Source organism: Seriola aureovittata, chromosome 9 (genome assembly GCF_021018895.1).
Source record: "Seriola aureovittata isolate HTS-2021-v1 ecotype China chromosome 9, ASM2101889v1, whole genome shotgun sequence".
In the NCBI taxonomy this organism is placed as follows: domain Eukaryota; kingdom Metazoa; phylum Chordata; class Actinopteri; order Carangiformes; family Carangidae; genus Seriola; species Seriola aureovittata.
In genome coordinates this window covers 11310996-11338233 of record NC_079372.1, presented here as the reverse complement: position 1 = coordinate 11338233, position 27238 = coordinate 11310996, and the positions used below count along the sequence as shown (strand labels likewise).

Below are 27238 nucleotides of genomic sequence, written 5' to 3'. Positions count from 1 at the left end.
TTAGATCCAAGGAGGTTGAATTCCAGCAAAGGTACCATGAGGACAAATCGACTGTTAGCCAGTTGTTCAGATTTGTCCTTCAACGCATGTCATTGTTTTTTTTGTTTTTTTTGTTTGACTTATAGCTGCACCCACAAACTGAGCCTAGAGTTTGCAGGTGGTCTAAAGATGGATGTATTTATTGTAATAGATGATTGTTATGGAATATTATCTTATGCCTGAAGTTGCTGAGAATTTTAAAGTCTATTAATAATTTACCTTCAAAGTTTCTTGCCGCGTCTTGTGATGGTTTGGTAGCTATAATAATTAGCTAGAGGCTACCTCTCACAGTACAGCACAGAATTACACAGAATACATCCAAATTGAATTAAGGATGTCTTCAACCTAAAGACAAAATGAAATAAAAGTAAAGAGAGAAAACTAGACTACTGGTTTATTTAAGCACTCTCAAAGAGCAGCTCTCTGTAACGCAGCATTTAGAAATGCACAGGGCTTTAATTATCATAACTGGTAACTGGTAATCACAATGTTGTAATCCTCATATGATCTCCTTAGCTATTAACAGCCTCATAAATCCAGCTCCAAAAAGCCTCTCTGACACTACGGTCACATCAGAGTGTGATGATTTGGCAGTGTTATTCAGAGATAACATAATGAAATCCATCCTGCTTCCTTGATTTTATAACCAACACAACATATAAGGCTCTTCAATTACACACCTTTTCTACAAAACATGCACTTTTCCATGTTTACATGATACTAAGTGCAGATGCAAAACCATCTGAGTATTTTTTAACAAGAAGATTATTACGCTAAATTTGTGGGAGTAGGCCATCCTTTTTTTTTAACTTCTAAAATAATTGCTGCAGAAGCAACATGTGAAATATTTGTATGACATTAAGTTATAATGAATCTCAGTTTTAAATAAATAAATTATTCAGTATCTAAGCACCTTGTGTATGGCAATTATATGCTTTTGTAGACTTTTGTGGCCTGTAAAATCTTCTTATAATCATATTACCTTGGCTTAGAGGAGCAGAAAAGAGGCATAAGTTTGTCGTTATTAGTTCCTCATCATTTATTCCAAACAACAGTATTTATAAATGGGTATGTGAAAGATTATTTGTGTAACTTTCACAACTTCAGGTACACTTTATGACAGGATTACAGACACTTATTATCTCTAATACAGATTTCTTGTAAATAGTGTACAATAATAGTGTACAATGACTATAGCCCTTGACATGTAGTAGCCTACATGTATTCTTCATAGCTCAATGATTGCTTCATTTGTTTGTTGACTTCACTGGGTGACAGTATATAGACTACACGGTGGAAGTTATTTTTATTAAATCAAACAATAAATAATAAGTTATGAGAAAAATATGACAAATACCAAAAACGGAACATATCTATGTGGAGCATTGTCAACTCACTTCCCTCAAATCCTTGTAATAAAAAGATAAATGATCTTAATATCAGCTGAAGTAATGCTTTTAATTATTTTCAGACATCTGTGTTCATAACAGTGCAAATCTAAAGAGCTTTGTTGATCACATATCTGTCATATGGTGATACAGGTGGTGCTTTACTTCACTCTGACTCATAAGTTTTACCAACTGGCTGTACTCTATGTAAGTGTTAGAATACATTTTACTAATGGGTTGTTGGAAAGAAACAACAGTGTTTTCCTAAAATTGGCACATGTGTATGAATGGTAAGAATGGCACATCGTTTTACAATGCAGGGGCATCATTCCACAATGTTCTGTACACTCGACTAATGGGAGAGAGCCCTGCTGGTAATGTTAACAATAATTTCTGACATTGGCTTTTTACGTTGTTTACCACAGTTTTTTTAATGAATGTAATCTCAGACGGTATGCTCCTTACGCACTTACTAATTACCCTAACAATACATAGTTCACTTTCTGATTTTCAACCTGGCTTGCCGTGTGCTTCTCTGGATGGTAATGGCATTATTGTTCTAGACTGAAATATTGCAAAAATTGTTGGATGACTTGCCATGAAATTTTGCATTCTTGGTCCCAGAGGATGAATCCTACTGACTTTTGTGATTCCCCTTGACTTTTCCACAAGCACCAGTAGCAGGTTAACGTTTTCTGGGAAATGTCTCAAAAACCATTGGAGGGATTGCCATTAAATTTGGCACAGTTATCCAAGCACCCCACAGGATGAATCCTAATGACCTCGATGATCCCCTGATATCATCTTGTGCGACTAGAAGGGCAAGGTTTTCACTCCGTCAGTAAATCAGTTAAAAGATCTACTGGATGGAATGACACAGCATTTTGGACATGTGTGCTCCTAAGCTGATGTTTTTGAATAACTTTGGTTTTCCTTTGACTTTTCCTCTAGACCCACCCAGGTTGACATTTTTAGTTTGACAGCTATTTGATGGATGCCATGAAAATTGGTTTGCACATTCTTGCTTCCCACAGGATGAATTGTAATAACATTGATGATTGTCTGACTTGCCATCTTGCACCATCATCAGGTCAAATTATTTTACTTAATTAATTACTTACTTTAATTACTTTAAATTACCAATACTTTGAACAAAACCTGCTAAACGTATTACATTTCCATCGGTCGTAGTTAAGGTCTATAAGCAAAGGTTAGTATTTTAGCATGCTAACGTAAAATGTTGAACATGATAAACGTGTAAACATACCTGCATGTTATCATTGCTGGTGTTAACATTTAGCTAAAATCACCATCATACACTTAGGGACTGCTGTGCAGCCCCTAACGATGCTGTAGATTCTTAGTCTTTTTTTTTCTGTCTGCCACCTTTTGTTTCCATACGTTCCCTCTTCCGTCACTACGGTATATTCGTAGTATATTTATTGACACAAGTTCTCTGTCTGTCAGTATCCAAGCTAGTTTAAATTGAATTTTGAGTTTTCATTCCAGCTCAGTCAGCTCAATCATACTTTGGCTGTCTGAAGTTGTCCAAAACTACAAGAAAAACACAACAATCTTAATTTAATAGAATTTATTTGAACCACAATCAACACAATCCTATGTTTTTCTTACATGCAGTGAAACCACTCAACACCCTGTGTCTGATGCAGTAAGAGGACCTTCCGTTGGCCTTCCTCTGAATCAGTAATGACTGAATGAGTATGTGTGAACATGCCATTTGCAGTTTGTTTTTCTGCGGAGTCCTGCTCATGCTACTCTGGATCCCTGCAACGAGAACCATGATTACTTTGACCTTTATTTATTTATTTATTTATTTATTTATTTTAATTCAACTGTGTGCGCTCTGCAGGAAAGAGGGTTCATTGCAGACATGATCTTGTCTATATTGCATCCCAGAGGCCAACTAATAAGGTCCAGTATATGTAGAATTCAAATGCCAGCAGAAGACACTGTAGGTTTCAGTGCAAACTCGCCAATGAGCAAAATTGAGATATCTGTGACAGGATTGGTGAAAATAGACGTTGTGAATAAGGTCACCTGCGCATGAAACAGAAAGTAGCTTTTTTTCTTTTTTCTTTTTTTTTTTTTTTTTTGCTCACAGGAGGCTTATAATGTGTTTTGTTTGCCAGGCTAAACTCTGCAACATGTCCAATTGAGTGTTAGCCAGAGATAAAGATAAAGACAAAACCACACAAAGAGAGCCTCAGCAGACGCTCATCTTAGACTCATTAAAGCTATCTGGGCATTGAAACATTTCTCAAGCAAAGACGGAGAGCACGTAAAAGCTGAGACAAGTATAACAAAAAGAACGGAGATGGAAGTAAACTGATCGCAACTCTTTCCTATACAATCCTGTTCTTAAGCCTCAACTGCCAATTAGATACAAGAACAGCCTGTTCCCTTGATGGATGAACTTAATTTAATATTGTGTTCTGCACAGTAGGGTGCAACACTGATTGCACTGGTGGATGGAGTTTTCAGGCCATTCATACAGGCTGTGGTGTAATTGACTATGTAGACTGTAGCTTATCATATCTGTTCTCTCCTTCGTAGAGTGGCTCCATTTAAAAGGTAAATCAGCTTTGTATGTGATGGTGTGTGGCAGGTCTGGAAGATTAGCGCATGTCTGCCCAGAGATGCCTGTGTTGCTGCGTGGTGTCACCCGGGAACAGGGCTGTAGTAATCCCATGGAGCAAATATCTGTTTGTCATGATTCAACAACATGTAATTGTCGCAGGACGACCTGCTCCGAGTCACTTAGATGATTCATACATCTTTGTCTGTTTGCTGACAAAATGCCACAGTTGGGCTCGAAGCCCTACAGTGCTGGCATTGCCGGGGAAGCGGGTGGCATATTGCTCCCAGTAGGACCGCGCCTATGTAGGCCTGCTCGGCAGAGGGATTTGGCCAGCTTGGATTAGCTCAGCAGGGTGAAACAGAGGGATGCAGACGGGGAGGGGCAAACAGGGAGTGGTAGACAGAGTACATCTGTCTCTGCTCAGTACACGGACACCTGAGAAACCTGAGAAAGAGCTGCTAAAAGTCATGGTGAGTGTTGTTCATACACTGGTGAAACATGAAACAACTACCCGTACCTGTGCCGTTCACGCTAAACTCTGAGCCAAACTAATCAGTAATAAATAAAACATTAGATTTCACATTATCTTTTGAAATAGTTTTTTTTGCCCCTTTTCAAGTTTTTGGATTTCTTCTTTTTGTGTTTAATAATGGCTATAAACTTCTGAGCAAGGATATGTGAATATTCATTCAAATGCCCATAATGAGATAAACACATCTCCCGACTCCACAGTCACACTAATTAAGCAGGCTTTTTCCCTCTACAGTGCTGTGCTCTCAAACCTCATCAGCTGCTCAAAGGCATGTCACCACAGTTATGGCAGATGGGTATTCTCAGGCCAAAAATAAATAAGTTGAAATGGTTAAAAAAAAACACGCAAACAGGAAAGAAAGCTGAGCCAGTTTCCTCTGACAGACTGCTGAGGAAACGTCTCTTTATTCTTTGCTCAGGCTGGTTCATTTCTGTCCGAGCGATGGATCTAATCCAAGAGTTTATTACCAAACTTCAGATGCGAAGCCTATTCGTTTTCTGACACCAAAGAGGGCCAAGAAAATGAATCGGGGTCTGGACAAATTGGCATCACTCACATGAGCGCAGCGGGAAGAAATTTTCAGATACAGAAGTCGTGTCTTCCATCAGCTCTTCTCCAGCATCTTTCAGACTTTCTCTGATAACTATTCTAATTTTCACTTTTCACACTGTCACAGTGGACACTGTTGAGTATATATTTTATCATACATGTCAATGCACATTCATGTTTAAATCAAATAATTTGTGCCGTCTTTCCTTTAGGCTCCTGTAATAAGATTCAGTTGTGTGAGATTGAAGGAGAGGGAGAGAGAGTAAAGCAAGAGAGGGATAACAAAGTATCACATTATGAGGTGTATTTGCTGCATCAGGTATTCAGGTCCCACATCCCGTTCTCCAAACATCCTAGAATTCCCAGGGTTCGTCTCCCTCGCTGTTTAGAAACCAAACAGAAAGGCTCTGGGAGGCGTTCTCCATTGAAGACCATTGTAGGAGTAAGGGAGGGCAACCACAGTGAATAAACAGACATCTCATAACCAAATGAAGGAGCAAAAATTGATGCCTTGCGGGAAAAATGGCAGAAAATGATTAAAGGTTTAGAAAGAAGAGAAAGAGGAATTATCCATTAAATTACATTATAATAATTTACAAAAGAGAGGAGGGTGAGAGGAGAGGACAATAACCAAGTTTGTTTGGAAGTGTTGCTCTGCTTCTCCGGATCACTGATTACCTGTTGGTAAATGATAAAAAATATTGATAATATATAATGATCAGTCTACTGTATAAGATCAGATCAAGGATTAATAAAAAGAATTTAAAATAAAAGTTAATTTATTCACTTGGCTTTATTCATTCATGCATGCCTTAGCCTTTGCGAGAAATCTAAAGCCCTTTGGTCACCTTCCCATTGTGTTCACAGGGGCTGAACTCTTAAGCATAATTTCTTGTGTCACTTTAAGTAACCACTTTACACTCAGCAGAAATCAGGATAACAAATTACTGTGCAAATCTACCTAAGTTTCCAGTCAGCCTGTTTACCCTGGGGAGAGACATGGCACCTAAGAAGCAAGGTAGGCCGAGATGGATTATTCTAGGCTAATTCCAAGCACAAATCAGCTCACAGCCATCAATAATTCATGTGCAAGTCTTTGAAAAGTAAACACTGCTTAGCCCATTAGAGTAACCAGAATGGCACAATGCCATAATGGCAAAAAAACTGTACACAACTTAACTCCACAAACAGGGGGGTCTGTAGTGGCAGAAAAAGTACAGAAAAAAATGCTGGTGCTCTACATGGAAATGCAACGCTCATTAAAGGAAGTAGAGTATTTTGCAGACCTATAACCAGTATTACCTGGTGCAGCATTAGCATGGAATTGATGCTTAAGATGACGGTACAGGGAGGCAATTAGAGTGACAGCTGGTGCTGAGATGTGTTGAGTTTTGTGGATTGATCTTCTCTGTCAGCTTTGTTTCTGTGCACTTCAGACATGCTCTCATTCAGTCATTAAATGCACGTAGCTTAAATGCTAAAGAGGATCCCGCTCCCACTGTAAAGTTCATTTTTGTTCTCCTTTTTCCTATATCGTTTGTGCATTGACTTTCCCTCCCGCCTACCCTCAGCTCGTCTTTCATGTATTTTTTTCAAGGTCTGTTTTTGATATTAAGGCAAAGGGGGAGTTGCTGGGTGTGCGGTATGTTTACGTAGCTTTTAGCGGTTCCCCGTCCTCAGCACTGCAATTCCCACCTGAGCAATGCAAGAAGATAGGGAGTGGTGTCTGTCTCTGTCTGTCTAGGATGCTCATTAGATAAAGAGGAGGTTCATGTACTGTGCTTCCACTAGTGGTATTACAGTCTACTTCTCTGTCTGGATTCTCTCTTTCTCACTCTCGTTCTCTCTCATCTTGCAATGCTCTGGAGATGGTCTACTCACTACAAACAGCATCTGTCCGTGAGAATAATAACATCTATAATCGTTCCCTGGAGAGTCAACAGTGTAAAACAGATTTTTTTTTTTTTTAACTTACTTTGCAAGTCAAAGTTTCAGATATATGATTTATAGAGACCACACTCTGGATTTTCTCTAACTGCATCGGTTTCAAATTATACTGATAACAAGAATTTTACATTAGCTCTTGTATGATACTCCCTTTCTACATATTTTATTTTTCTCCTCCCTACATCTTTTTGAAGCATACTGTAGCTTATCAGTCCACCAGATGGGATTTCATGTGGAGTTGCACAAAACAGGGAAAAGTCTTTGCAAGAGTGTTTTTCTAGTTTTAAATGTGTGGCACTGATTCATCTCGTTTAACCTCTGCTTGGATGTAGCAAAGAGTCCCTTCACACTACCCTCCAAAAAGTAGAAATCATATCCTGGAGGGAGTAACTCATCTTTCCAACACTGCATGTGGGGAAAGTTTATTCACATGGGATTTTTATGACAGGTTTTCAAGCATATGGGTTTGTGTCTCAATGCAAAGAGGAGTGAGATAGACAGTTAGAAGGGATCCCAGATGGATTAAATGCTTACTTTGTACGTATGTGTAAGTGTGTATGTGTCAAAAGTGTATGTGTGTGTGGGCGTGTGTGTGTGTGTGTGTTTGCGTGCACGTGTACACATGCGCATATAGGCGAGCTTGCACACACTCACCCATGTATGTTTGTCTGTCTGTCTGAGTGTACATGTATGTGCACACTCAAGTGTATGAAAGTTATCAGTCTTGTTGCAGCTCACTCCATTAGTGTGTAGGGATTCTTTTGCTATGCTCCCAGCCAGAGGAGACCAATTAAAGCTATCAGGCAGCGTCAGGGGAACCAGGCTGTTCTCAGAGCCTGCAGAGCTGGAGAACAGAGGGTTTAGACTCGCTCCATCCCGATCCTTCAGCTCTGCAATGCCTGCCATTCTGGAACAATTACAGGTACACACACTATTAAATGATACATTAATGAATTCATTGCTTATACTTTTTGCATCTGTCTTTTTCTTTGTTTTAGTTTTCATTATTATAATAATCATCATCATAGTCCTCCCCCACATAATCCTGTTCACAGTCACAAGCGGCTGGATTTGAGTCGACAGTGGGCAGAAGGTCAGGTCACTATAGGGTTAAAACATGTAGCTCACTCATTTTTATTTTTAAGGGCAGTTTAGAGTCTACAGTCCTGCTATACCGGACTGTGGGAAATTGTAGAAATTTCCCACAGGCTTTTTGTATAATGTGTTAAATATGTATTTCAGTTGTTTCAAAACTTAAAACAACTGAAACATGTAAGTCATATCATTGGTTCCAGTCCAGTAAAGAATTAATTCAGTTTTAACTTGCCCCTAGTGTTAATAAGAGTGGAAATATGTTCTTCTTTGGCAACTCCAAACCCTCTTTTTTGTATGACCTTATTTCATTAAACTGACAAAAAACAGAATGATTTCAAAAAGAGAAGTTTTCAATGGAATGAGGATGTTTGCATGAATTCTTTTAAAACATTCCTGTCTCCCTAATTGAAATGCAGAGAGGAGTTGCAGAGATTCAACACAGTTTGAGGCTTTCCCAGCGGGTGTTATTATTGTGTGGTTTTCCTGCAGCCTTCTACACTAATGCTCCTCTCCTCAGTGATGCTTGACCATGCTTCGGGGCTATGTTATAGCATGGAGGCCGGAGATGTCATACCCTGTTACAAAATAAGGCACCAAATATGAACTTCCTCTTTCCCTCTCCACCGCTCCCTTCCCTCTCCCTCCTGCTCTCCCCCCTGCCCTGGGGATCACTGCCGTGGAAATAGAGCCCGCTCCGTAGTGTCTACTCAGTAGGTAATAACTTGCTGTTCAGGCTCAGATAAAGAGCTCCATTCATTAAAGTGGCTGCTCTCTTTCTCCACACGAGTGACACCTATCCCCTGGGAGCGCAGCGGTGAACTACAGGGTTGAAACCACAGGCACAGCGCTGATTGCCTCCCTCCGAGCTATTTGGTGGAGAAGTCTAACACCCTCTACACACCAGCTCCCTGAGCCTCATTCTCCATCTGATCTTCATTTCTTTCATGGGGAATCCCTAACCCTTTTTTTTAACTTCATCCTTCATTCCCCTGCCTACATTTTAATGCACTAACTCATTGCCTCTATTATCCCCTTCACCTGCTGCTGCCTTCACCGGCACATCTCCATCTGCTGCTCTAATCACACCTCCACTCTCTTTCACCCGTCACATTGGTGGTTTCCCCCCCTCACTCTCTTTCCCATGCCGATCTCCATCATCAGCTTTGATTGTTTCTCTTTTCTCTATCCATCTACCCTTTCCAGTTCTGTCTCCCCCTCTGTCTCTTCAGCGTGTCTTTGAGGTCCCTGAGCACTGGGAGTCACTGATGCATGTACCGGTCAGTGGTACTCATGGGTAATGTGTAGATCATTCATCCTCTGGACAGGTATGTAATAGAGGCGGGACGAAGGGGAGAAAGGGGACAGTGGGAGATCTCTGGAGGTATGAGAATCAATTTCTTCGGGAATCACTGGAGCAAAGAAGTAGAACCTCTTTCTCTTTGAACCTCGATCTTTTTCTCTCTCTCCGCCTCCTTCTCTCTTTTTCTCTCTGTCTTCATTTCCCCACTCTACTATCTCATTCCTTTCCGACTGCTCGTACTGATCAGCTCACAAGACACATTACACTAGCCAAGCAGCAGGATAAATCCCTACACAAATTAGAACACAGTAGCTATTATTTAAGTCAACCCCTTCTCTTGGTTCCAGCAAGAAAATTATACCCCTAAGTTCAGAACTACAGAACAAAGGAAACGCACTCGCTTTTCTCCCATCCACCATATCTCCCTGGGTACAGTAGTGCATCTGAGCAAACCAAAAAGAGTGAGAGAGAGGGACACAGAAAAAACCTACATTTCCCTTGTAGTGCTACTAAAGCTGGCTACACACAAACAGCAGTAACATGCATGCAGGCTGTTTCAGTCACCTGTGAAATAGAGCGTTGGTTAAAATAGGCCGACATGCATGCGCTTGGTACCTGCAGCAAAGATGTGCATGCTAATGGCTTTAATGGCATGACCATCCAGCACAGGTTCCACTTCATAAACTGAAATGAACGACTATTGGCTGACTAACACACATCATTTGACCTGGCACACTAAAGGAAACGATGATGTGGGAGACAAGGAAAATTGCTCATCAATCACGACTACGGATGGTCAGACGCTCTCATCTTGTAATAGTAATGCTCAGTGAATTGATTATGGAATGATGAGGTGGAGTAAAATGCTGCGTCTCACACATTTATAGCAGAGTGAACTATTTTTTTTTATTTATGACGGCCATAAAAGGTTTGCACAGATGTTAATGTGGCTACACAATCTCTGCAATGGCGTGTCAGTTCTGTGTATTATCTCTTATTTGGAAAGGATTCAGTGACGAAGTGTTATAAAGGAGTAAGTGTGTGAGAAGATAAAGTGAGTGAAAGGCACAGAGGGCCAAGGGAGGTTCTGCAGAGTGGGTTTTCCACTCTACCAGTACAGAAATGATGCATAACTGCACAGTATGCCCTTTAATTGGTGCTATTAATATCAGTTAAAGTTTTAATACCTATTTATTAAAACTTTAAATTTTTTCGGAGGCCTAATGTGAATAGAATTATGAATCTCAAGGGCTGTGCTCTATAAAAAGGCTCAGACATAAATTATTAACGCTCTACCACTTCATCTGCAAGATCTCACTCTTACAAGATTTGTTAAAAAGGAAATAGCCCAAAGGTCTAATATTAGGATGAATTTTCAACATTAAATACTTTACATGCAAATTCCTTATTTCCTGAATAATTCTCTTAAAATTGCACATGTGACCTCCACATTGCTAGAAAGTTCCAGCAGTGCCTTGAACGTACTCATCATTAGCCTGTGGAACTTGACAGATTTCTAAATTGGTCATGTATAAAATGTAAACACAGCGTGGAGGAAGACAGAGAGGACTTCTAAAGTACACAGCAGCCTAATTTGTGTGAAAATCAGTAGCACTTATCTGCCACAAAAAAAAAAAAAACGGCAAAATGAACAGAGAAACACTTCAAGAAGACGCAGATCCAGTGATCCCCTGTTATTAGAATTAATTATGGTTCAGAGATTAGAAACTTTGTGCTCTGACAATGACTTATCTGTAGTTTATAGGTTCAACTTTACAAAAAGTTTTTAAATATATTTTATGGCCAGCAGATGCATCAGCAGTGTGAAATGCCTTCATAGAGACCGAGAGAGGGAAATACGAGGAGTAGATGCAGGATAAGCAGAACAATGTGTTACATTAGCATCATGAGGGAAGATGGATTATTCTGCTGCAGCCTATCAGCGTATTTATGAGAAGAGCATGCCTAGGGTACATGTTCATTTGAAAAGGAAATAGGAACAATGACAAATGCTGACACTGAACATTTATACAAGATTTTAATCATTAAGTTAATCATATAGTTAATAATAATTATATTTTTTTTATGCAATTAAGCTCTGTATGAATGTAATTTATAGGTGTTGGATAATGTCTTGGCATCTCTTTCATTTCACTGGGATTTGAATTCTTATGAATAGGCATTCACCTATTATGGGTCCAAAACCACCACACATGTATATTGTAATGTATTTAATTGACTTGGTAAAACTTCCAGGCTCAGAGCTACTCGCGTCTCACTCCTCCACGCTCCGCTTCTTTATCTATTTTCTTCCTTGTGTCCTCGACCAACCCCAAGTATTCTATTTCATCACTTCCCTCACAGTGGTCCCCTGTACCTCCATCTCCACCTCATGGTTTCAGCTGGAGAGTGTGAAATGAAGCTTGTATAATTAAATATTAACAGCCTGCTGATGAGGGGATTGAGAGCGAGGGTGGGAAGAGGATCACACCACTGAATCCTCTGCCCTACTTCTTACTGTTAACGTCCACTGGGAATTATTCATATATCAGCTAACCTGCACTGGCACGTAAGAAGGCACAGGGTGAGTGGTGAGCTGTGCCAGAGTGGCACTGAGTTAGCCAGGGTCAATCAGCATTAATAGAAATCCTATTGGGGGAATAGAATTCCAGGGTGGAGGGAAGCTTTCATTATTAATTAGCCTGTCAGATGCTGTTCTTATCTGTTTGGATGGGAGCGTTCAAAAGAGAAGTGGCTGCAGTATTAGGTTTTAGCTATACTGCAAATGGAAAGGGAATTGATAATTGTCAACATGCCAGTGCAGACCAGAGAGCGCTGAATTTATTATTCGATTCAGAAGTGAATCTAGTTGCTCACAAAACACTTTTGTACACAACACATAAGACCACTCCCTATCTTGCATAACATGCTCATGAAAAACTCCTTACTTTCACCCAGAACACAGTACTTGATGTTTGGCAGTCATGAATAAAGCCAGATGACTTTTTATGAGGAAGCGCTAATTTTAATCCGCTAGCTATTATCATATTTGTCTTCAGCTGACTCGTAGCTTAACATGTACTAATAGCAGAGGAAAATGTGCAAACCCTCCTAAGGGACAATACTTGTTCCAGTTCTGCTGTTTGTTGAGGCATTAACATACACAAGTCCTCATAATCTCAACAATTAGACTTGATTAAACCAGGGTTTATGCAGTATCTGAGCAGTGCGAGTGGATCGGCATAATGTGCCGTGGTCTCTTAGTTTCACTGTACATCATCATAATGTGCAACAAAGATGAGATTTTAGTAATGGCTTCCTCATTATGTTATGAAGCATTTAAAGACATGGCAAACTTGTGCCAAGTTGTGCTTGCTGTTTGAGTGTTAGTGTTGCGTGGCGTGCTTAAGCTCTCTCCAGTTCTCACTCTGCTCCAGTCAGGCTATTAGAGACCTCTCTGGTCACACCTCTTAGAGCAGAGTCTTTTTTTTGTGTGTGTGTCGGTACATTGCTCTGTGCATGCGTGCATCTGGGTTGTCTTTAAAAGTGGACACGGCACCATTCCCGCCACGGTCCCTTAATTCCTCTCTGTGAGATATCCATGTTCAGAGTGAACGCATCACACAGCTCAAGGAGGCCGTGAAGCAATTAGGGCTCTCTGCCGCCCCTGGCGTGTCAGCTCCAGTAAATAAAGCTCCCTGCTGCTCCGAGCGAGCTATGACGGGAGAAAACACAGAACAGACTTCAACTCCAGCCGCTCCCGGAATTCAAAGGGATGAACACCCGCTAACCTTCCCCTCCCTTCCACTCCTGCTCGGCTGAATCACAGAGCCCAGTGGAGGGAGTGGGAAGTGGGTAGTGGCTGTGTGTGTGTGTGTGTGTGTGTGGGGGGGGGGTCACGTCTAGAAGTGACCACCCAGTGAGGCTAATGGTTTCAGTGCTTTATGCATCTCCAGCTGTGTGAGCAGGTTAACCAACCTACACACAACATCTATGCCATTACAATCTTGTTTTGGTCTCACCCTCTTTATTCCCACTGCTTGATGTATTTCTTAACTCACTGAACCGAAGTGCCGGACTTTTGTTTCTCACATTGAACCTGGCTGCCTGGATGGGTGTTAGCCCAACAAAATTTGAACCCAATCAGAGATCAATCTACCAATAATGACAGGTGACTTTTACTCCATCTCTCATTTGCTGCCCCTGGATGATTAGCATTTATCTAACCAGACAGACCTGCCTACACACACACACACACACACACACACACACACACACACACACACACACACACACACACACACACACACACACACACACACACACACACACACCAGCTGAGGATGCATAGCAAGTAATTATCCTGCCCCTGTGGTTTTCCTGAAGGGCCACAGACTCACCCCAACCTTGAAACTTAAAATAGCTGATGAAAGTTCTCTGCATGCTACCTCTGATTTGTCCCCTTTAGAGTTTTAAATTCCAAATGTGTTCATTATTTGGTTCTGAAAGGCCTCCCTGTGCCTCAGAGGAGGCATTTGTTATCTATAGTCTAAGGAACAAAGTTAAGCCAGAGAGGGAAAACACAGGGAGAGAAAGAAAATTGGCAGTGAAAGAGAAGAGTAGATGATTTCCCCTGTTACCACTCTGGCTTTAAAGAGTAAACATAATAATAGTGCTCACCTGTTGGTGTCTGGGGCTTTGCGAGGGACCAGACACACTCAGTATATGGGATGCACAGCTTCAAATACCTGCTTTGTTAACAACCTCCAAAGGCTGAAATGAGGGTGAAAGTCACACCACTACTAATGATGCCACTGCTTCTAGCACTAGCACTACTACTATTACCATGAATCACCATCACCATCTTCATCATCATCATCATTATTATTAGTGTAATCATTTTCAAAGCAGATTATGTGATTATATGATTTCACAGAACTAAATAAAAATATAAGAGATCAAACTGTCAGGTAAAATAATAAACGGGACGGCAGCTGAGTGAAGGTAGAAATCATGAAAGTAAAACATGAAGAGGGGGTTCAAGGACTATCAAGTAAAGATAATTACATAAATGTTTGTTTTTTAAAGATGATACTGACTGAACTCATTGGGAAGGTCATTCCAAAAACAGAAACAAATCCCTTGATTCAAGCACATCAGAAAATCGAAAAATCTATTTTGGTGTGTTTGTGATCATATTTTATATTCATGTTCTTTTTAAATTGCTGCAATAGATCTAGGTGTGTATCATGAAGTTCAGAAGTGTTTTGTGTGTGTTTATTTGCAATATGACTTGTTTGGTGTTGATGTTGTGATTCTGCTAATGACAGTGGTAATTGCAGTGGGAGAGAGAGAGGACTGGCCTGTTTGTTGCTGAGCTTGTAAAAGAATGGCTGAACATGCACCTGCCATCTCCAGAGATACTCATTAAAGAGGAGAGATGCCAAGACCCAACATCTCAGTTCCTCTTGCATACCCATAGTGGAAACTGTACACAGTGTAGTTACACACACCCGCATACAAGCACACACACTCAAAAGCACACACGTCTATGATAATCAAAATTTGATCCCCCCCCCCCCTTTGGTGAGATTCTTATTCTGTGTCCACATTTTCTGATTCCGTTCTCAGGTGCAGTCAGAGTAAATGGCGGAATGCAGGTTAAGGTGTGAAATTACGACCTAACACAATCTCCTCCTCTCCAACTTAAAACCAGGGCAGGAGCTAATGCCGTAGAGTACTGACTCACCTTATTATCGTTAGCTATTTTCAGAAACTTCCCCAAATGTATACTGATTAAACAAGAGGAGATGAAAAAGAAGAAGCATGTCTGTTTTAGTCTAAGGTCCAGCCCTCGTGGGCAGCCATGTAGATTGATATTGGCAGATCAAAGCATGTTGGGTGGATAGAGTGCAAAGTGTGAAATAAGATGTGCTTGCGCAGTGCACACATATATGCCCATATCAGCACCAATGAGATCACACCTCCCATCACAATTTAATTTCATTTGCATGTGACATGTTTCATTTGTGTTCATGCCCCATGAAAAAAAAAAGTATGTAAAGTCCATCCTCTAATTATAACCTACATTATCTTACTGAAAGTCACCTCTATATACAGGAAACTTAACAAGAGTCCCTGAGCGCTTATGTGCATTGTTGTGTAATGCTTGTGTCGTGTATGAAGGTATGTGCATGTGTGTGTGCTCTTTCATGAGTGAGGAAAGCCCATAAAGGGAGAGGATGTGAATAGAAAGGGGATTTTAAACTTTGAACCATAGCAACTAATTGGTCTGCCAATTTTTCTGACTTCCTGCTGCTTCTGTGCTGTTCCACAACAACCCCTTTAACTCTCAATGAAGTAAAGAGCACTCTCGCTGAGTCTGTCACCTCTGTCTTTTACTGTCAATCACGTTTCTCACCTCGCCTCTTGAACTATTCTCTCTTCCCCCTTTAACTTCCCTTATCTCTGTCTTTTAAAACTCCTTGTCTCAATCACCCCCTCCTGAATCATTTGTTCGATGTCTTTGATTTCCTCCTTGAAGCCAGGAAATGAAAGGTTAGAGACTCTGATTGTTAGCTGCCTGGTTCCGGTGTGGCCCGCTTCAGGCCTGTCAAACAACCTCTTTAAAGGTTCGACAGGAAGAGCAGAAGACACGGATGAAAGAGCAGGGGATGACATTTGTCTCTCACTAAAGTTAGGCATTGTTATTTTTCCACATTTTTACCGTTTTCTATGCCGTGCCCTGTCTTTTGACAGCATGTTTTACCTTTAACATCTTCAAACAAGGAAACAAATTATAAGTCTGTGTTTGAATGTGTGTTGTCTTTCAAATAGTTTGCAGCTTTAAATGTAATCTTCACTTTCTTCCTTACTTCTCAAAGGACAGAAAATACCCAGGGATCTTTTCTACAACCATTTTCTTTCGCATTGGTGGTTTACAAAATCCACTGATCCCAGTCACTTTGTGTCTTTGTGTTGCCTATGATCAAGACAGCGTCTTTTTAAAAACTGAGAATAAGACAAAAGGGAAGTAATGAGGTACAGATATCGCAATCAGAGGTTAAGAATGTAAGGAATAAGAGAATCGTCTCAGGATACACCATACAAAGCTTTGTCTTTCAAAAGGGTGAACATGCTTTTCATCTGTTTTTGTGTGTGCGTGTATTTGTGGTATTGTATCTGCAGGTGTGTGTCTGTATTACAGAGAAAGAAAATGAGGAAGGTTTCTTTTTCTAAGAGTAACAACATGCATTGAGTGGATAGGCCTGGATATGAGATAGATAGATAGATAGATAGATAGATAGATAGATAGATAGATAGGCTGTCTGTAATGTCTTTATCCTCATCACATTTCTGGAAGTGTAATTTTTATTCAGTGCTGGATTATGGCCTTGTAATCTTTTTTTTAGTTGAAATTAAAGTAAGATTATTTTGCTGACATGGAAGCACCTTGTGCATGTTTCTTCCTGTCTGGGGTCCCCTCTGGCCAGGATTGGTCATTTGGCCACCATGGCAACGAGAACTTTACCCTGTTCCCATATCCGCCCCAGACTAGTTCACCCTGAAAATGTCATATCTAATATTGACTCATTTTAGCATGAAACTTTAATAAGCTGTCAGAGAGGGGAACCCAACCAGACACTGTCCATAAAGGGTATATCCGGTCTCAAATTATTGGCCCTGTTCTTCTTTCCCAGACCCATTCACATTCATCTTTAACTTTCTCTCTATTACATTCCTTAATGTATGGCTGTGTAATATGTCATAGCTATGCATGGGTTTCTTCATCTCATGCAGCTTCACATTACAATTTCATCCCTCAGTTGAGTTTCAGCCCTTCTTTTTTTTCCCCCATTTTTTCTCTGCGCTGCTACTCCACCTCTCTTTTCCTTTGTTGTCTGTCCTTCTGCTGTCATCTGATTGATGCCTTTGCCAGTGTGCTGCGTACTTCATTACTCTGATTTTACCATGTCTCAGGTGGGCTTTGCACTGGGGAGACTGTGAAGAACTAGAAATGTGTCAGTAGTGGTTGGGGGCATAGTGCCCTACTGAGCAAATAAAATCACCCAAATAACATCACAAAAATTGTCTCCTGTCAGTGCTCCTGTGAGAGTAGATGGGAAGAAAGGTTTGCATCGATACCATTCAAGGAAGTTAGTGGAGACAAATATTCATATAGACTGCTGGGGCCAATGTACGGCTATGCCATATGGCAGAAACATATGCTGTATTTCAATTCGCATACTTCCATAATTACACTTGCTATTTTAAATCCATAAGTGCTTTCACATTGACAAGTACAGCGACATACAGTTCACAGTAAGTACCTGCATGATGCACTCGAAACAGTCAAAAATTTGAGTGTACAACACTGGACGCTTCATACTTTTGACAGTCGCCATCTTGGCTACGTATTGGAAAGAAAGGGACAACCACTGTATTTTCAAACTTAATAGTGACCGAGGGAGGAGGACATGTCATTGGCAGCGATTTCCATGCCGCATGACACAAGGGGCACACACAGGAAAGTCAAACGTTCATTTTTTTTTTTTTTTTTTCATTTTCAAATTAAGTAAGCAAAGCAATTGGCAGATATTTTTGGAGGATGACAAACGTCATTTCCGATTAATGCACAACGGCAATGTTGGATTTGGGACAACACTACTCTGTCAGAATTCACGCACTACGCCAGGGAGTATACTGTGTGCACGGTGTAGTACATGTGAGTGTACTGACTCTAGTGTCCGATTTAAGACACAACAATACCATCCTCCCGGTCACACAAATGACTGTATATCCTGACAGGATTTACAGATGGCAAAGGTGATACAGTATATTTGGGATTACTTTAGAATCGAATGCCTTTAACCCTTCATGTGTCTGCTGGGGTGTGTTTTATGGAGCTCTCAGCACCAGGAAAAACACCTCTCCACAGACTGTGCAGTGTAATTACAGAGTTAGTTGAGCTCCACTACTCTCTTATCTCTTCTACTGGGACAAGAGCCACATGAATGGACCCCTCTGTTCCCTATCCTCTCTAGCAAGCACCAAATCACTATCAGTAATAGATTTGCTCTCAGTCTATCTACGTCTTTATCTCTCTTTCTCTAGTTCTCTCTCTCACTCCTTCCCACATCATTTTCAACAGGGAATACAAGGAGTTAAACACAGTATAATATATAGGTAAGGTGTTGGTCATTGCACCGTGCTCCTGAGATGCTAATTTTGTCAAGTCTGCGTAGCTAGCAAAGTCTCACTTCAGTCTGCTACTTAAAAACAATGTCTAGTTTATGTCTGAAAAAGACGTATATATTGTTCATCTCCCCAAGTGTGTGTGTGTGTGTGTGTGTGTGTGTATATTTTGTGTGTGCGTGTGTATTTTGTGTGTGCGTGTGTGTGTCTCTCTGTGAAGTCTGTTTGTGCATTCAATAGGAACTAAAACACAAATGGACTGTGAATTTTGTGTTTACAAAAGCCCTCACTGCTGTTTTGCCTCTTTCTTTCTGCTGAGGACAGCAATGGGTGTCAAACCATGGTGGAGTTTGACATCCTGACGCTGCTTGAATCTCAGGCCAGAGGCTGTCAGTTCACTGAGAGGAAGAGGGAAGCTCGGTGCCTCGTTTGAAGGCCTGTCTGTTTGACATCGCTTTTCCTTGCCATCTGACTGCATTATCTGTATTCTCATGCAAAGCCTGTATAACTCTGTCATTCAGAGCGTGCAACCACTGCGTTTATATGCTTGTGTTTCTCTGTATGTGTGTGTTTCTCACATTGCACACCTAAAAGGGATTGGCGAGACCTGTGAAGTGTTAACACGGTGGTTTTATTCAGTGAGGAATCATAATGAAGTATCGCTACATGTCTTTCAGTGCCTCTGCGAGATCTCACAATGAAATAATATTACTCCATTTAAGGGGGAGCCATAGGAGAAGAGGTGGATGTAACGCTGTACATGTCTTTCTCTGACATTCTCCTGACATACCTGTCATTTGAAACATTTCTAATGGACGTCTTCTCAATACACTGACAGTGTGAGGGGGAATAGGTCAACTGCAATGTCTGACATTCTCTCAGCCTTCATTAGGAGTCACCTGGTCACACAATATTTGAGTATTTCAGAAACACATGTAGCATGCAGTTTTTCCACACAAACACGCTGTCACAGTCAGACCCAAAGAAACATGTTTACTTGACTCTGCTGACAGCCTCCCACTATCTGCTGCATATCAACTTTGAGAATGTGCTAACAAATACAATATCTACTACAAACACTAGATCACGTGGTGGTGGAGATAGCAGCCTTGCCAGCACAGTGTTTGTGCTCAGACTTTGCTGTCTGTTGTCACCAAATTGACAAAACGTAATATTAGTGAGAGGAGTATTGTCTTCAAAACATTTTGAGTCAACACTTCCTCCAACACACAGGAAAGTACAAAGCTGTTAACCTTGTTAAGATTTGCTGGTATTTATGTGTCTTTATTTTTTCTACTATTCCTTACATTTTTTTTTACTTTTTTCTCTCCCAAGCAATTAACGTGCGAGCGAACTTGCCGCCTCTGCAGATTCGTAATAGCCTGTCCTTGACTTACTGAAAAGACAGATGTAAAAAAAAAAAAAAAAAAAAAAAAACAAAACAAAAGAAAGAAAGAAAGAAAAAAAAGTGCACTGACTGTTTTGGAGAGCAGAAAACTGTTAATTGAAACCAGGAAAAGGAGGATGAAGCAATGTGTACTGCACATCACAATTCTCTCTAGAAGCACTGTCAAACAAATTGTCTGTCGGCTGATAATGTAATAACACAGCTGAACAAAGCATTCTCTTCAAAGACATGGCAGGAATAGGATGAGGAGAAGAGAGTTGTGTTAGCTTAATTTTTTCTCTTTCCCCAGACTTGACAGTTTATATCAACATTGCTCATGTTCATAGGTTCTGTGCTCAATTTACCCTTTGTCGAACTATTTGCTGAGCTGCAGTGCTCAGGAAATTAGTGTTTTTCCTGTCTACCCTCCTATGCTATGGAAAGAGAATTGTGCTTGCAGAGGCTTTATTTGAATTGCAGAAATTTGAATATATCATGCTTATGCATTCAGCAAAGATCTGCTCCTAGAATGTATTTCAAGATTGAATCTGAAAGCTACAATTTAAAATTTAATGTAATAACTTTTCAGTCATTTCTTCACATCTGGTTTCTTAATTAAAAAATCTTTCTCTTACTCTAATTTAGATTACGCTTTCTAAATTCAATTCAGGGACTTGTATTCATACAGTAAGTTATGTTTCGTATAAATTATTCAGCTATTCTACTTTTTATTATAGGTGTGTGGTGCAAACTTTTACAATACTGTGAATGAGGAGACGAGACAAACTGAAGAAATGATGGAAAATCAATTAGAGTGAAGAGTGTTTTATAGACAGGCTGGGGATGAAAAAATGAAACAAAACAGAAGCAAGAAATATGAGAAGAGTGTAAGAAAGATGCTTGCAATTGTAAAAACACACATATCACATATACATTTACTGCATTATAAAACTAATTTCTAAGAAACATCCAAGTATGTGCAAGGTTGCTTTCAGAGCTTTGTAGTACGGAGCCGGTTCTCGTTTGGAATGTTTGCATACCAAGTTGACACCATGACTACCGTATATTTGTGAAATCATATATTTAATGCAGTCAGAAACAAAATGTTGCTTGTGAGATAAATTAATGATGCAAAGTCTAAACTGGCTCGTCAGAAAACAGTGTATCATTGAACTTCCAAGGCTTTCAGACTCTGGCAAATGGAGGTGATGAGAAAGAGCAGAGGATGGACTGAGGCAGAACATTCACCTTTGACTTGGAGAATCTATTATCTTAAATACAGTTTTCTTATGTAAAGACAGGAAGCAGCAGCTTATGAATGAGCTAATGTATATAATTGATAGAATTAGTCATATGCACCCAAAAGGAAAGAGTTGTAAGCAGGACCTTTGATTTAATTTAATTCATACATTCATCCTCATTGGTTCACTGTGGATCTGTTGTTCTCTCTTTCACTGCCAATGGATTGAATAGGACTCCGAATGACTTTGCTTAGAGTCATAAAGATAGGAGTATATTCATTAATAATTGCATACAGTTAACAGTACAGCCCATGTAATATTTATTTATATATAATATTTAGCTGCTATGAAATCTGAATGATACTGAACTCCTTGTGTCTGTGTCATTGTAACTCATCTCATCCAATACAATTTTTTGCTACCCACAAATACAGTTTCCTTACTATTCTCATATTAGCATTTCAAATTCTACATCTTCTTTAGGACGGTCCACTCGTTATTCATACCATGTTAGCAGATAGTAAACAACGTAGTTGCTGAGCTGTGTCCCTTTCTGCATTGATGGTGAGTGCATTGGCTGAAGCAAAGTTAAGGCTGCACTAATCAATATCTTTATATTAACAACCATTAACAAACATACAACCAAGGGGTAGGTTGAAGTTCAAGAATTTTCACCTGACTCTGCAATTCTGCTCAGCTCTACAGTGCATTTTAATATCTTTCAGTTAATTGTTTTGGCTCATAATTTCACTGCTGTGGTTTTCTCTAAACACTCTCATCAATCTCGATTACAGCCACAGCAGGCAGCTGTTTTCAGTGATAAACTCACTGTACTCTACTGTGCTCTGCTTTCCCAGCACCAAACCACAGACAAAGTTACTATCTAGTGAGCATGATATATTAAACCAAAGCTAAAGGAGAGTGAAGATTGTACCTTTATTTGTCCAAAAGCCACAAGTGTGACTGCAAATGAAAGCTAATGTTACTCTGTATAGGGGCGCCTCGCAGGCTCACTTGGTAGAGTGTGTAATATTAAGGCTTGGTTCTTACCGCAGCAGCCTGCATTTGAATCTGACCCATGGCCCTTTGCTGCATGTCATCCCCTCTCTCTCTCTCTCCCTCTCTTTTGTACTCTGTATCTGCTAGATTCGTTAATAGGCTGTTTGCAAACACCTTTGCCACAAAAAACTTTATAAGGTGATAACATGTCAGTGCTGGGATAATAGCTTGTTCCGCTGCCCCAAAGTGGTCAAGAAATCAATTATTAGTGCTTTAACCACACATGTAGCCCTATCTGTGAAAAAGACTTATGTTAAAGGGAAGTAATTGTTGAATTGATTATTTGAAACAATGAAAATACATTCGTGAAGATGTTTGAGTGAATTGCTCATTCACAAAAGAGGTATCACTAATGGTCATGTTGATTGTTTTTGCTATTGTCTGCAGGAAGACAAGCATAAGACCAGAAAAATATCTGTACTACAGTTTCTGTTCATTTAATTTTAAATAGTCTTGTGTCTGTTGAAGAGCTATAACGGGAAACAAAAAAGATGGAAGGAAGGTGAGAGACAAGGAGGAAAAGGAACAGAGAGGCAGTGACAAAGACAGACAAGAAACAAAGAGAAAGGTCAAGGAATGATGGATAGATGAGGGAATGTAGATAAATGAATGTGATAAAAGGCAAAACGGGCACACACAAAAAACACACAAAACTATATATATTGTCACATACACATTCACAGTGCTGCACCATAGAACCAAAATATGCATGTCTTCCAAGCACTGATTTAATCCTCAGATTCGACATGTGTGTGTTTGTCACTTCTGGCCAGCACATCTTCTCTAATCTCTCTGTAATTGCATTTTAGTATTACACAAACACATATGGGCACACACACACACACACACACACACACACACACACACACACACACACAAACATAAGTCATAGCACCTGAATCAGAGGAAATCCCACTGCCCTAAGAGCCGCAGGAACAGAGGTGTTTTGTGGATTATGGTGTGCGTGCTGTCTCTAAAAGTAATCTCAGCTCCAATGAAGGGATGGAGCTATAGCGAAGGAAAGTATATCCCTGACATCCAAGACATACAGCCAGACTGGACTTAACCACTGACACCACTCACTGTGCACCAGCAGAGCAATCCCTGGACAGATCTGAGTAGCCCCGGAGATCCCTCCATTTACGTCTATCTTCCTACACACACACGCACACACAAACATACACATGTCCATCACAGTAGTGTCGTGTTTCTAGATGTCAGCATTTATCAGGCCAGGGGCCAGACATAAAAGTCCACAGAGGAATGTGTGGTGGCCTGTCAGCACAGTAAGTTCTGTCAGTATTGATCTCAGCACAATGACCTAAACTGCACCACTGTCTTCTATTACCAAAGTCCTAGAAGAGCGACTGCAGTAGAAATGCATCAAGATGGCACTTAGCAAAAGCAATGTTTTTGTGATGCGCCATGTTTACAAGACTGTCCTCTGAGTTATACGTCTGCCTAATGAACTGTGTTTATCCATAAACTGTTTCTCAAAGTTACAGCTTAAACAACCAGTTTCACTTCTTTACATATATGTATATATATATATATATATATATATATATATATATATACACACACACACACACAACAGTTAGTTCCGACCAAGTAATTTGCTTGGACGAGAGGCATCCCATGAGTGCTGTTTTAGAGTTTAACTTTTAACTACATGTATCACTCTGCTTTACAGGTGTTCTGTTAACTCTTAATGAGCCTTACATAGATGGTCCTTATCTATCTTAGATTTAACAAACTCTGCAAAGATGAATATATTCCAGCAATAACATTTGAATTAAATTATGTATGGTTGTCAGAAGAGGATGAAGGGAAGAAGCCTGGATACTTCAGTGCATACCTGAGGTAACGTGCAGACAAAGTAGCAAGCCAGTGTGCAGGTCAGGAAAATGTTCATTGACACAATTAACTATTTCTGTTGGCGTCACCAAGAAAATGATAAAATACACAAATAAATCCCACAATCTCATGTTGCTTATTTAACTAATATTGTGCTCATAGAACTGTTGTATATATTGTCTTGGGTACTGGGCCTGTGGCCTTGTACCTATGACCAAATCACAGCTGTGCTGTATATAAATACAAATACAAAAAAATATACAAATGAATGAAAAATAATTGAATTTACTATGTGATGAAATGTAGGAAAGCAAGCATGTACATATTTTAATAAAGCTGTGACCAGTATATGTTTGGTATTCTTATGTGAATAATTATTTGATTCTGAGTCTATTAATTAATCCAGTAAATTATTAGTTGTTTCATTTCATTAACCAAAATATTCAACAAAGATAAAGGCTGAAAAAGCCCAGGATCAGATGATGACTTTGATCAAAATATTACTCACAAGTGTGAAAAATCATAAATCTGTCATTTTTGTTTATCTGCATGAACACAGCCAACTTCATCAATATTTGCTCAATCAGTTCCTGTACCAAATAAGAAAGTTTTTAATCTGTGTGTGTGTGTCTGTGTATGTGTGTGTGTGTGTGTGTGTGTGTGTGTGTGTGTGTGTGTGTGTGTGTGTGTGTGTGTGTGTGTGTGTGAGTGAGTGTGTGTGTGAGTGAATGTGTGCATTAAAATGAGAGAGAGAGAGAAATAGAGAATGAGAGAGAAGAGGAATCCTGCTGAGGCTGCGTTTGTCAGGTAAATGGTGACGATGACAGCAATAAAATGGAGATTCTAATGGTCATGAAGGTAATAAAAGACTGTATGAAGTAGCCTTCCCAGCAGACTTGGGGGTTGAGGTGTTACTAAGACTTACTGCTTCAGAATGGTTATGGCTGTCATTACAACGCCTCTGCATCTCTAACAAGGATTATTGTACAGAAAAGGATGACCCAGGAGACACTTAAATCAGTATGTGCGTGTGTACATGTGTGTGTAAGTGTTTACAGAAAGTATCTGTATCCAAGTGTGTTTTATGTTGCAGAATCAAAGACTATGAGCTCCTGTGTGTTTTATGTGTCTGTAGTGCTCTCTGTTTTTCAGTGAGCGCTCCCAGTTGTGTGTTTAAACCGACAACGCAGGGGAGAAAGCCCGGGAGCGATGTGTGCTAAAAGTATATGTCATCTTCAATAAAGGATGACAGAGTTCACAGGTCTACAACTGCATCCTGTTCCCTGTACCACTGTAGGCAGCAGCATTATGTAGCACACAGAGTGCCTCTTCACAACAGCGATGAAACATTACTGTATTCATAAAGTGGTAGTTTGAATGCTGCTGATGTCAGGGATGATATTATGATGTGCTGCAAACTGTGCTCTCTCTGCCAGATGTCTGTGGGGAAAATATGAGCAACTCTTCTGAATGTTTTGCTCTCACATTTCAATTCTGTAAATTTGGAAGTAATATTAGTGTGAAAGCATTTTGTTTTTCAAACAGGGACTTCTGTGTGTTACTGTATTTGTGATAGATATATTGCTTTCCACTCATAAATATAACAGTCCTTTAGCTAGCCATACAAACCAAACACATACATACACATGCAGTCAAGTTTGGAGAGACAAGTACAGACAGTGTAAAGAATAAAAATAAAATAAAGCTCGGACTGTATTATGTACTCATCGTTACCCAATCCAATGTTTAGTTTCAGGTCCTTAAAGTACAAGTTGGCAGGTTTTCCTTGTACAAGGAGAAGGAGTAAAAGCGATTAATACAGTATATACAAAAATACATAGGGGTGAAGAGCAAATGCTGGAGTCCTGGCCTTATTCGACTTACAACATCATTACTGCTCTGAGCTGTTTGACCTCTGTCAGCTCTGTCACCTCTTCAGCATATGGTTGAATTACCCCCACCCCACCCACCACCCACCACCCCCCACCCCACCCTTTTTATTTTTGGTTAGGAAATCCAACCCTGGGAAGGTAGCTAAAACCACCCAACAATAAAACTCTTTAAATCCAAAACAAATGTTAATGGGCCTGCCTTTCTGTGTCCTTTTGGCAAGCTAGATGAGCCCTCACAAATCAATCGCACATCACAAATGCTATTTAGCGTGACATTTGTGAGTTTCAGAAAGGGGGTTGAGGATGCCAGACAGTTAATCTGGTGGGAAGAGCTGAAGACTTGTGAAGCAGCAGATAGCCACCTCTGGGCTGACAGAGCCTATCTCAGCTCTGTCTGTCTGACAATGTGTCATCTCTATCTCTTCTTTTTGTACTTGGTATAACTGAGGTACAGTGAAAAAGCCCACATACAGATACACAGGGGCACACTGACAGGAGGACATTTTGCCCACAATCTCTAGTTAAATTTTTTAGTTCATGCTTACACGTATACAAAGTCACACATGCAAGCAAACACAGTCCACACTTAAATACACACAGTGACTGTCAGGCTCCTCAGAGTTTATAATATCTGAAAATCTTTCCATTTGAGAAAACATGTAGCCCATTGAAATTGAACCAACTAAGCTCTTTGGCTGGATGTAAGCATGAGGCAGGAGCTGCAGCATGTTTTTTTTTTCTTTTTTATCTGTATAAGGAAGAAGGAGAGGAGCATCTGTATCAGACCTAGACTGTGATTCATTTCAGTTCCTGGGGCCTGCTCCTATCTGCTCTTGTTTACTGTGTGCAGCTCTGATAGCATCTGGACAGGAGGCAGCCTTAATTGTTCTAGTGTAGCCTGTAATTCTTTTGGCTCCTGAGATCCAGTGGCAAGGACAATTCAGGTATGAAGGAGAGCACATCTCTTCAATTAATCTCTATTCACATCATATAGATGGTTAAAAAACAGATGGATTCACTTAGCACCATGTTTATCTTTGAAGATAAAAAAACAGATTGTTGCATTATCTTTTTCAAGATATAAAGCTGCTTCATATGTTTTAAGATATAAAGCTGATATAAATTGCGCTGTCACAATAATATACAACAAATATTCTA

The 27238-nt window shown here is 40.0% G+C and overlaps 1 protein-coding gene across 1 annotated transcript in view; it reads left to right on the top strand.

The window, feature by feature from the left end:
* The window catches only part of LOC130174831 (cadherin-4-like), a 233496-nt gene that overhangs the window by 108672 nt on the left and 97586 nt on the right, over nt 1-27238 (top strand). The gene's annotated exons all lie outside the window — the stretch shown is intronic.